This window comes from Heterocephalus glaber, unplaced genomic scaffold (assembly GCF_053883595.1).
Source record: "Heterocephalus glaber isolate CG9 unplaced genomic scaffold, H.glaber_assembly_v1.0 deba00001472, whole genome shotgun sequence".
In the NCBI taxonomy this organism is placed as follows: Eukaryota; Metazoa; Chordata; class Mammalia; order Rodentia; family Bathyergidae; genus Heterocephalus; species Heterocephalus glaber.
Window position 1 is genome coordinate 4627302 of NW_028258315.1, and position 11878 is coordinate 4639179.

Below are 11878 nucleotides of genomic sequence, written 5' to 3' on the forward strand. Positions count from 1 at the left end.
TATTATTTGGCACCGGGGATCTGTTGTGTCTAGATTATGAAGTCTCAAAGACCACCAGGAGGCCGTTTCCGATGTAAGCACACGAGGGTCATTTATTTAAGCTTAAGCAGGGACTCTCAATTGTCACCGACACAGTGGATCAAGATTGAGAGCCCCGAGTTCCAAATTAGCAGGGTTTTTATAGAGGTTACAGCAAGCTTCAGTCATTAGCAGCCATATGATTGGTTAACATTTAGCAAGTATGAAGTGTAGAATTTTGATTGGCTAGGCTCATTGGGGGTTGAAGGGGATTACGTATAGGTTTTTACAAGAAAAATGGGGACAAAGGTTAGTGGTCTACTGTCACGTACTGATGGTCAGCAGACATCTTGACTCATGGTCATGACCACCTTGTGTGGATAGTCAGCCCCTTAACAGATTGTCCTATAGATAGTGGGCCCGGGACACTTGTTTCTAGGGCAAACAGATGGCTGAGTCATGAGCTTAGGAATCTTGAGTTACAGATCATGTCTTTTGTCTCAGATCAAGCACAAATTTGAGAGAACAAAGGAGACTGTTCCATTTTGGACAAAATGGAGTCATTCTGGTCCCACAGATCAAACTCAGGACCTTGCATTTGTGAGGCAGGCGTGGTGCTACTGAGCTAAATCCCTGGCCCTGCCCTATTATTTTTATGTGCGGTAGTTTTTATTGTGTGATTATTTAATTAATTTATTTATTGTAGAATAGTTTTGATCCACATTGGTTCAGTCAGCACACACATGACTTACGGGTATGGGAGGCTCACTGTGTTGACTTCCAGTGTTCCCGCTATTTGGGAAAATCTAATTGCCATGAATAATACAAATTAATTGTGTGTCTCTGTCTTAGCTTAGGTTCCCCCAGAAGCAGACCCTGAGGCAGACGTTTATTTGGGAAGTGAGCCCGGGAAATATTTATATGAGAGGAGAGAACCAGGAGAGGTAAGGAGAGGGAGGTGATAGAGTGAATTTGAACAGTGGGAGCCATGCATGCTTCACAATTTTCCTTCCTGAGGTGGGAGGGACGAACATTCCTTTAGCAATTTCTCTTAACATGGATGTCAGGTAAAAAAGCTGAAAACCAAGACCAGACCAGGCCACAACATGCCTTTATTGCAGGGACGATCTGCCGGGCTGTCTCTGAACAAATGAGACAAAGACAATATGGCCAGGACAGGGGGTGCTTCTTATAGGAGCTGGGGTAGGGTTGAGTGAGGTAGTGGCTAGGGACTGGAGGAGCCAGTGATGTCACCAGTTGCTAGAAGGAGAGCAAGTATTAGGTTACCCTTTTGGTGGGAAGAGAGGCATGTTGGGAAGAAGGTCGTCCTTTGGTGGGAGAAGCCATCTTGGGGTGGCTTTAGGTAGGGAGGTAGAGCAGGGCATTATGGGAAAATGGCAGCTATTATACATAGTAGCCATTTTAGGGTAAGGAAAATCTATCAATGGGTAGATCAGCAGTGAATTCTTCTGGTTTTCCTTCACCTGAGAATACCCTTTTGTACCTTCATTCTTGAAGTACTTTCTCAATGAACTTAGAATTTGGAGTTGACACTTCTTTTCTTTCAGTATTTTAAAGATTTGTTCCACTGTCTTTATGATTTCTCATGAGGAATCGTTAGTATACTCTAGTACCTGTGGTTTTACCTGACGAAGCCCAACCGACCTCCAATGCTGCTTGAGAAAGTTCCAGCTGGGGGAAAGAAAGGGTGGAACACATCGTACCCTCATGTTTTATTTTTTTCTTGCCATAATGTTTATAATTGTTACTCTGGTCACAGGAGTCACTGTGTTTGTGACTAACAACAAACTCTCCATGAGGCAAATAGGCAATGATGTATTGAAATCTGATCTGGCTCAAAAGTCCCAAATTCCAGTTTCTCTTAGTTCTATTACCTCATCTACTTCTAAAGAAACCTCTCCTAAAACGCCCCCTCTGTTATCCCACTACTATAACTCCCTCTCTTATTGCTGACATTCTTTTTACTAAAGGGGTCTTTTGAAGAGATTGGAAGGATAGACTTTAGATGTAAGAAATAGTGGGAAATGGGAAATAGAAAAAAGTTAAGACAGGAAAACACATTAAGGGGGCAAGTTACTCAATATTTCACAAAGTGCTGTAAATATCTCCTGCTCATGGACTATGAACCCAAATGACACTTAGGTAAGATGAATAGAGGTACAGAAAAATAGAGAGCTAATAGCAAACTATATTAACCATTGTGCAGTTTCTCAAGGGCTAGCTGGTGACCACAAGTTTGACATTTAATTAATTAAATCTTGCCTGTACCCCCGCTGATATAGGGATTTTGATTAAGTTACCCTCTGGAGATTTTAATTAAGTTACATTCTATTCTGCTTAGGTATGGAGAAATAAGGGGACAATTGTAATTTTTAAGAAATGTATTCATGATGTTCTATGAAATGAATCAACTTAGAAAAAATACACTGTTTAGCAAAAATAACCTTTACCTCACTAGATATTGCTAAGGTAACCAAAAATGTAAACGTATTCCACCCAATGCCTCTTAGCTATTGCTTAAAGATATAAAAATAAATCAGACCCTGAGACTTCTCAGAGGGAACCTGAACATTGTTTGTGAAGGTTCTTTTCTCATCGCCGGCCCAGGACCTCTCCCCTTCCTGCCCTACATCAACTGCAGCTGGTCTGTGGCATTTACCACTATTGTTTACTCTATAAAAATGTGTCATTTTGCTGCCCATTTCTTTCAAGACTTTTTTCTTTATGTTTGCTTTTCAGCAGTTTTGTTTTGATATATGTAAACATGGTTTTCTTTGACTTTATTTTGTTTGGGGTTTGCTGAACTCCTTGAAGCTGTTAATTTACATCTTGGAGACGATTTTAGTCATTATTTCTTTGAATATCTTATCTGTCCCAATGTCCTTCATTTATTCAGTGACTTTAACAATGAAATTTTCCTATAGCCCCCTCGGCTGTTTTTCTTTCTTTGTTGGTGTTGGTGGGGGGACCAGGGATCAAACTCAGGACCTCGCTTTTGCAAGGCAGGCCAGCTCCACTGAGCTAAATCCCCATGATATACGGGGAAAAGATGTAACTCCCAAACCTACTAGATATCCAAAACATGAGTTTGTGTTTTTCAAAATTGAAGAATGAATTCTAAGAACAATGGAGGTTAACAGTAGGAAAAATTTATTGGGAGAAAGAAAGCTTCTGCCTAAGAGAGACAGAAGAGGGACCAGAAAGTGGGTTGCCCATTCACCCCACTTTTCAAAGGTGTTTTATACAGCACAGCCATGTGGTGAGGCGGGTACAAAGTGGGAGAAAATTATAAGACCCAATGGAAATTTACAAGGTGGGCATGAGGTGGGACAAAACCATGACCAATCAATAAGATTACAAGTACAGTCACCCAGGTAATATTGATTAAATGGGGGTCAAATAAAAAGACAAGTCACATACAAGGAATTTCCCATTTAAAATATCAATCACTGCTATCTATCTCTAGGGATAATAACACTTCTTTTCCTTTTTATAATGCTAACCAGTGAATGTGATTCAATTGTTCTCCATGTTGGTTCCTTGCTGTGTTGGCTCCTGGAGGGCTGGCACCTTAAGGGAGGCCCTGTGTACCTGCCAACAAGATATCTAATTAACTTACCTATCTATATTACCTGGCCCTACTGTTTTTCTATTTTTGAAATCATTTTTCTTTCCATTCATCAGACAGTGTAATTTATGTTGATCAATTTTTAAATTTGTTGCTGACTTCCTTTGTTATTTTCATTCTGCTATAAAGCCCATCTTTTAAAAAATTCAAATATATATATATATATTTTTTTTCTTTATTATTTTTTTTCCCCATTAAGTTTATTGGTACATTTTAGGTATACAATACAGTTACATTCATCATTGGGATCTTGTACCATTACATGAGTCTCTTGGTTCTTATTTTCTTCCCCTTCCCTTGCCCTCCCTTCACCCCTCCACCCTTCCCTATTTGCAAAGACCTTGTTTCCATTTTTTTCCTCTTCTCATATTTTGTCCTTTCCCTTTTTTCCCTTCCCCCACCCCTCCCAATTCCCTTGCTCTTTTAGACCTTTCCTTCCTGTTACACAATATCAGTTATACATTTTTAAAATTAAAATATTAAGATCTAGGAGACATTATCACAGATTTTACAGAATTTAAAAGGATATAGAAAGCATATTACAAAAATCGTTTTTGAAATAAATTTGACAACTTCTAAGAAGTAACTTAGAAAACAAATTAATGAAACTAACTCTGGAGGAAATATAAAATTTGAATAGCACCTATTCAAGAAAGTATATTCCTAGCTTGAAAACTTACCTACAGGACAACAGCAGGCTCATAAACATTTTAACTGATAAATTATATCAAACAATTAAAGCAGAAAAAAGAAGGAACACTTCTCCCCTCATTGTAGGAACTCAACATTGTGCTAATCCTAAAATTGGATAAAGATAATAGAAGCAAAAAGTATGAACATAGATAGAAATTTGTTTAACAAAACAAACTATTAGAAGTCAGATCTGGCAGGATGCAGAAAGTGGTTTTGTTATAGGGATGGCAGAGTTGGTTCAGCATTGGAAGATCCACCCCCAAAAGTCATCATTTTAACAGAGGAAAGGAAAAAGCCATATGATCCTGTCAGTAGTTGGAGAAAAAGTATTGGATGAAATTCTACATCTGTTCATGGTAAAAGCTATCAGGAGACTAGAAGTAGAACAGAAACTTCTCAACAGATTAAAGACATGTACTCCATACTTCCAGCAAGAACACCTTGTATGAATGGAGAAGATACAATGCTTTCTCCTTAAGGTGGGGAACAAGGGCAGATATGCTTACGCTTTATCTGTCCATTAAACTTTGAAACCTAGTCCCCACCAAAATAGTCTGGCAGTAAAATGACACAACTAGGATAGGATTGGCATGGCAGAAGCAAAATCTTTATATGTAGATGAAATGATCATCTACAGAGAAAATACTAAGAAATCTCTAGGAGCCCCTAGAACTTGTACTTGAATTTAGCAGGATTAGAAAATACAAGGTATATATAAAAATTCAGGCCTGTGTATACTTGCTATAAATGAAGAACTCAATATTGAAATTTCAAAGTTATGTAGGAGTACAAAGGACCCAGAAAAGCCAAAAACAAAAACAAAAACAGTGTTGGAAGATGTTTAGCACCTGATTTTAAGACTTCTTCTAAAGCTAAAGTAATCAAGGCAGTGTTGGTGTAAGGAAAGACATATAGATCATTGGAATAAAACAGAGAATCTAGAAATAGAACCACACATATATGGTCCACTGAGTTTTGAAGGATTATTTAACATTAGCATTTTATAGAATATAAACTCGATTCAAGAGCCGAGGAAGAGATAGTGTCTTCAGCAAACAGCACTAGAACCCCTGGTATCCATATATAAAAAATTAACCCCAACCCTTTATTTCCATACATTAAAATAACTTGAAGGGATCTATGAACCTAAATAAGAAAGCCTAAAAGTATAAAACTTTAAGAAGAAATTATAAGGGAAAACGTTTATGAATTCAGGGTAGGCAAGAACTACCTAGGATACAAAAGACATGATGTATAAAAGAAAAAAATTGATAAATGAGATCCCATCAAAATTTAGAACTTTAAATGACATCATTAAAATGAAAAGTAGTCCTTAAACAGACCATATTTACAATGCATATAACCTATGAGCAGAATATATAAAGAATTCTTAGAGCTCATTAATAGACAACCCAATTAAAATGTAGACATAAGATGATAAAATACCCAGTATAGCACAAGGAATGGTGTGCAACTCTAGAATCAGAAAAATACTAATCAGTACAATAATAAGATTGTCGCACCCAATGGATTCATTCTGCTGGGTTTCCTGGGGTTGTGATCCTCATTGTCTTTTCCTAGGGTATTGTCTAAAATTTTTTTGAGTGCTGGTTTGATATTCATGAAGTTCCTGAGGTGCTCTTTATCATGAAAGTATCTGATTTCTCCATCAATTTTGAAAGATAGTTTTGCAGGGTACATCAATCTGGGTTGGAGGCTGTTTTCCTTTAGGGCTTGAAATACATCCCTCCAAGCTCTTCTTGCCTTGAGGGTTTGCATTGAGAAGTCTGATGTGATTCTGATGGGCTTTCCTTTGTATGTGATTTGTTTCTTTTCTCTCACTGCTTGTAGAATTTTATTCTTCTGTTGGATTTCTGGAATGCTAACTATTATATGCCTATGTGTAGATTTGTTTTGATCAAGGCTAGCTGGAGTCCTATATGCCTCACTTATCTGTATGTCAAGTTCTTTTCCCCTCCTTGGGAAGTTTTCTGCCATCACTTCTGTGAAGAGTTTTTTTATGTCATCTGCACTCTCTCCTGTTTCTTCATTGACTCCAATCAGTCTTATGTTATTCTTCTTTGCATCATCTAGCAGCTGCTGGATTGCTTTCTCATGTTCTCTTACAATTTTAAAGCAATTTTTATTTTCCTCCTCACTAACTGCAATCTTACCTTCTATATCTGAAATTCTATCCTCACATTGGTTCATTCTGCTGTGCAGACTTTTGATGGAGTTTTTAATCTCTTGGAAATCTGTTTATATCTGTTTTATGGATTCCATTTGTTTCCTATGTTGGGATTCCATCATATTCCTCAGATCCTCTAATTTTTTTATCTGTGTCCTCTCTAGATTTATTAATCATGTCTTGCACCATGAGCACAATCTTTGCTGTTATCTGAGTAATTATTTCTGATTTCATTTTTCCCAGATCCTCTTTTGTTGCCAGTTCAGAGAGTCCAGGTGGTTGAGTATCAGATTGTTCCATCTCGTTTCCCTTTGGGGTTGCTGTAGGTGATCTGGAAGTCTGTTTTTGAGGCTTGTTTATGTGTCTTCTCATTTCTGGGGGGGGGGGTGCTTCTGGCGCCCATGCGGCTCACCTTCTCTACCCTAGAAGCTTGGGATGGCAGCAGGGGAGCTTCCTTCCAGGTGCTGGGACTGGCTGAGCTTCACTCCAGAGCAAGTATTACAGGTCTAATACTTGCACTGCTGGAGTCTAGAGCAGAGAGGACAGCATGCAGGGCGGAATGAGGCTGTCCAAACCTCTGGGCTGAGAGCTGGGTGTAGCACAGTGGGAGAACACCTGCTTGTTGTGTGCAAGGCTCAGGTTCCATCCCCAGAACCAAAACAATAATAACACTAGTCATGGCAGAGAACTATCCCAGTTTAGCAAAGCACATACCTGTTGATTTACAACAGCAAACGAACTCGACAGGATGAATGCAAATAAATCTGTGCCCAGATGCATCATAATAAAATTGTGGAAAAATGAAGATTATGAAAAAATCTTGAAAGCAGTCATAGAAAAGCAAGGCAGTGCCAATAGAGGATCTTGAATTCCAGTAACTACTGGTTTCTGAAGAACGTGGGACCAGGAGGAAATAGAATAAGACTTTAAAGTGCTGAAGGAGCTGAACATAAACTCAGTTCTGGGAAATCAAAGCATTCTTACACAAAGGGAAACTAGGAAGCCACCACTGGGAGATCTAGTTAGGAGAACAGCTAAACAAGATCTTCAGCAGAAAGCAGCGATCCCAGGGACACTTGGGACTTCAGAAACCAAGGAGGAATGATGGTAACGGTGAATGTCTGGACAAATCGGATAAACACTCCTCTCTTTCTGAGCTCCAGTACGTGTTGGATGGTTGAATGTGTGGAATATAGCATTCCCTCACGGAGTTTTCAATGCACGGAATTGTAATATAGAAAACGTAAAGGGGCGGGGGGGGCGGCGGGTAGAGACCCATACAATGCTATGTTTTACATTCCAGTTAAAACGGTAAGATATAGATTCTAAATTGCCCTTGAAATGACTAGATTGGTGCTGTGGTTTGTACTTTGATGCTCCCAAAGGCCCGTTTCTGTGTTAAGGCCTTGGCTCTTTCAGAGGCGGGGCCTCCTGGGAGGCCTTTAGGTCATTAGGGGCATGGCCTCAAAGGAGGGTGGGGCCCAACCTCTCCTCTCCTCCCCGCTCCACTCCCCTCCTCTCCCTTGAGCACTGGTAATCACTCCCTCCTGCCTGCACTTCTCCCATCCTGTGCCTCCCTTATAGGAGGTCCAAACCACTGGGGCTACCCAATCTTGGACCTGGATCTCAAGAACCATGAGCCAAAATAAATCTCTCTTTCCCTCCTAAGTTTCCTGTGTCAAGTATTTTCCTATTGTAATGTGAAACTAATTTGTGTTTTTTAATCCCCAAAGTGATGACTAAGAAGGCTATAAAAAAGATATAATTAAAATAAAAATGAATTAAGATAGACAGTTTTTTAAACTTCAAATAATACAAGAAGCTGGAAAGAGGAAGTAGAATACACATCAGAGGAGAAGCACAAACAGTAAAATGACAGATGGAAATCAACGTACTATATGCTATTTATATTCAATGTAAATATCCAGGCACTGACTAGACTTGACCCAACCTTGGTCTCCTCTTGGGGACCCTAAAATGAGAAGGTCATAATAGGGTTTGGAGACTTGCTGGAGTCCCTGGGCCGAACACTGATAATCACTGGATTTGCATGCTCAGGATATCATTCTACAGCAGCTGAGAGTATTGAATTTGTAAGGCTTTGGAGAAAATCTGAGAACTAATTTTTTAAGTAAACACAATTTGTCATACACTGCAGTATATAAGTTAACATCTTTTCCTACCATAAAGTTTGATCTATTTTTCTGTGTACTTTCTGCAGTTTTGATGGTTGTTACCAAGATTCTAAAGACACATGATCCATTTCCACACAAGATAGAAACCATTGTCGTTAAAACGACCGCTTCATCACATATAATTATTTTGCCTTAAATGCACCTTGACTACCATTAACGTTATTAATATCAAGGCTTCTACTTGGACTTGCAGCTCAACATGACTGATTGACCACACATATTTATTTCTACTCCCTCAAGAAATTCCCTTAAAATGGATTAATAATTAAATGGGAGAAATAAAAATATTTTTTCTCTTGGGGAAAAAAGAGGATTTTACTGAGTTACAGATTTCTACAAATTTCTTTTTTCTGTTTTTGGTTTTTTTTGCTTTTTTTGAGGTTGTGTAGCCCAAGCTGGCCTCGAACTTCCAGCAATCTTCCTGCCTCAGGCTCCTCTTCCTGAGGGCTGGGATTACAGGTGGGCACCACTACACCTGGCCATAAATTTCTTTAAAGAAGGAAATTAGACAGGAGGGGCAAAGGATAGAGCGGGAATCAGTGATCTAGGACACACAGAAGAGCTCTCAGCACACCAGAACATGGAGGCATCAGATACCTCAGCAGAGGTAAATAAAGGTGCTGACAAGGAAGCCGCCGGCACTGCGGCAAGGTGCACATACTGAGGTCCCCCGGGTTTAGAGAGAACATCTGCACACCCGCAAAGGATGACTGCTGGGGGTTAATCCAAGGCAGAGGCAGCAGGAAGTTACTTTCTGTGTAGGGGGTGTGGAAACATCCCAGGAATGGGCCTCCAGAAAAGAGCCGTCCATTGTTCCTTATCAGGCAGACCCTTGGAAGTGCCTGAGAGAGCTCAAAGCTGAGTGCTGACTGAAAAGATGGCAAAGGTCCACTGGGCAGTGACTTTCTGAGGAGTCACTTGCTGAGTCTCTCAGAGACTCGTGTTAGGGAGCAGTTTAGACACCTGAGTAGCAGCCTCCTCTGTTTTCTATCCAGGAACTGAGCACCATCACCTAAAGCAGGACTAAGCTGGTGTTTGCAGGCGTGGGTTTGGTGAGCCACTTTACCTGCAGGGGTGGTTGCTTTTGTGACCCATATCTCAGCCACAATCAGAGAGCTTTCAGGAGTAGAGGGGGCTGAAGATGCTTTCCCACTCCATCTCTTTTCTCTCTTTTCACAGAAGAGGTAACTGAAGCTGAGGTGAAGCCCACTGAAGGTCACGCTGGGTCACAGACTTACCTGGGGTGGCCTATTTCCCCCCACACTACCTGGTCTGAGGTCAGCGCCTCTGCCCTGCTGCCTGTCTCGGGACTGCAAGAGCCTGTCAGATCCTTTGTGGCAAAAATCACTGATCTCGGGTTTACAGAAGCAGAACAGGAGCGGCAGTGTTCTGGCAGACCTTAGAAGACAGAGAGGTGTGCGTTTATTTTTTATATGAACTGTCCCGAAGCCAGGCAGCCACCTGATACCTGCCGTAAGAATGAGCGAGAACAGGGTTAAGAGAAGCCATTCACTTTGATAGTCAGAAAGAGCTGCCTTTGCCAGGGGTGTGCTCGAGCGCTGCTCGAGAGTTGCCAGCTGGGCCGCAGGGAGCCAGGAGCAGCTTCCGGCCCTGAGCCGTGCTCACGAATACATCTGGGTCCACACGTGGAGCCAAGCGGACATTCACTCAATGACTGTGCTGTGAATGTGTGCGACGTCCCAACACAGTGCTGAGCATGCTGCCCCGGTGTCTGCCCTTGGCAGCGTTTGTCAACTGTCACTGCTGCTTGAGCTGCACCCGCCCCCCGGGGCTCGTTGTGTCCCGGGCTCTGGGGGGCGCTGGGTTATTATTGCCATGGCTCGTGAGCAGTGGAACCCTAGATTTAGAAGGCCTTCCGCTCCCTCCGAGTCCCGTTTGCTCTGTCTACATCCCTGCAGGAGATGTGGTCTCTGGGGCACCTGACCGGGCGTTTATCCAACAACTTCCACACCCACGGAATAAGTCGAACTGTGGCGTTCCCTGTCTGTAGGTTCTGCATCTCTGTCCAACCGAGCGGGGATAAGGGATATCTGGGAAAACAATTTGCATCTATTGTGAATGTGTGCTCCATAACCCATTAGGAAATACTGTGCCTTACAGCCTAACAACTGCTTCCACAGTTACGTTTTGGGGGTTACAGATCACCTAGGGGGGTTTAAGGGACACACACAGGTTATACACAAACATAGCGTGTCATGTAAGCGACTTGGCCTGGGCAGGTTTGGGGACCAGGCCCCCGTAGATACCGAGGATGACTGCCCGTCCTTTAGAAAGGCTTCCTGGGGGCCATGCCTGGCTGCACCAAGACAGCCCAGGGAGAGAGAAGTGACAAGCTGTCATCCTCGTCCTCCAGGTCATTCTAGGCAGCTAAATTAGTTAGAGACTAAGAGAGGGAGACTGGGGCCTCGGGGAAGTCAGCACAGGACAGCCCGGCCTGGGGACGGAGAAGCAATAGCCAGGCCTTCGAGATAAACGCACCTCGAGATTGTCCTGTAATCAGCACCACGGGTCCAGCGGCCTGGGCAGGCATCAGCCGCATAGGTGGGTGACCGGTGCTCCAGGATGCCCCCTCCCAGGAGTTCTCCTCTTTTCGTGCACCCTGCTGCGTGACCCGTTTCCCGAGTGGATCAGTGTTAGCTAAGCAGCCAGACTTGCGATCCTGCAGGGTGACTGCAGTCGGGCCACACTGTCCCCACGTTGTGACTTGGTGTCAGGGTATCCTGACAAAGGGTCTTGTGGCCACCTGCTCGTGCGGCCCCTCCTGGAAATCCGGGGCTATCCTTCTCCTTCCTTTATTTCCAGTAAGACTCTCGTGACTTGCTCCCTTGGCCCTCGACTGACTTCTCGATGTTGTGAGACCGTACATTCGGCACGGGTGACATCTTACAGGTCGGGAGTTATATTTTCTCTGTATCAGGGTGACTGAGACCGTATGGCTAGGAAAATAGACATTTAGTCACGACCAGCTTAAAAACTGAGTGGTCGCTGCGGGTCAGGGACACCGAGGAGATGCGCACAAGTGGGATGGAGAGCCTCCGGGGTCTGGCTGGCTCCCCTGCGCCGCCCTGGCCCTCCTGGGCCCTGCCCTCACACCCGGCTGACGATAATGTATTA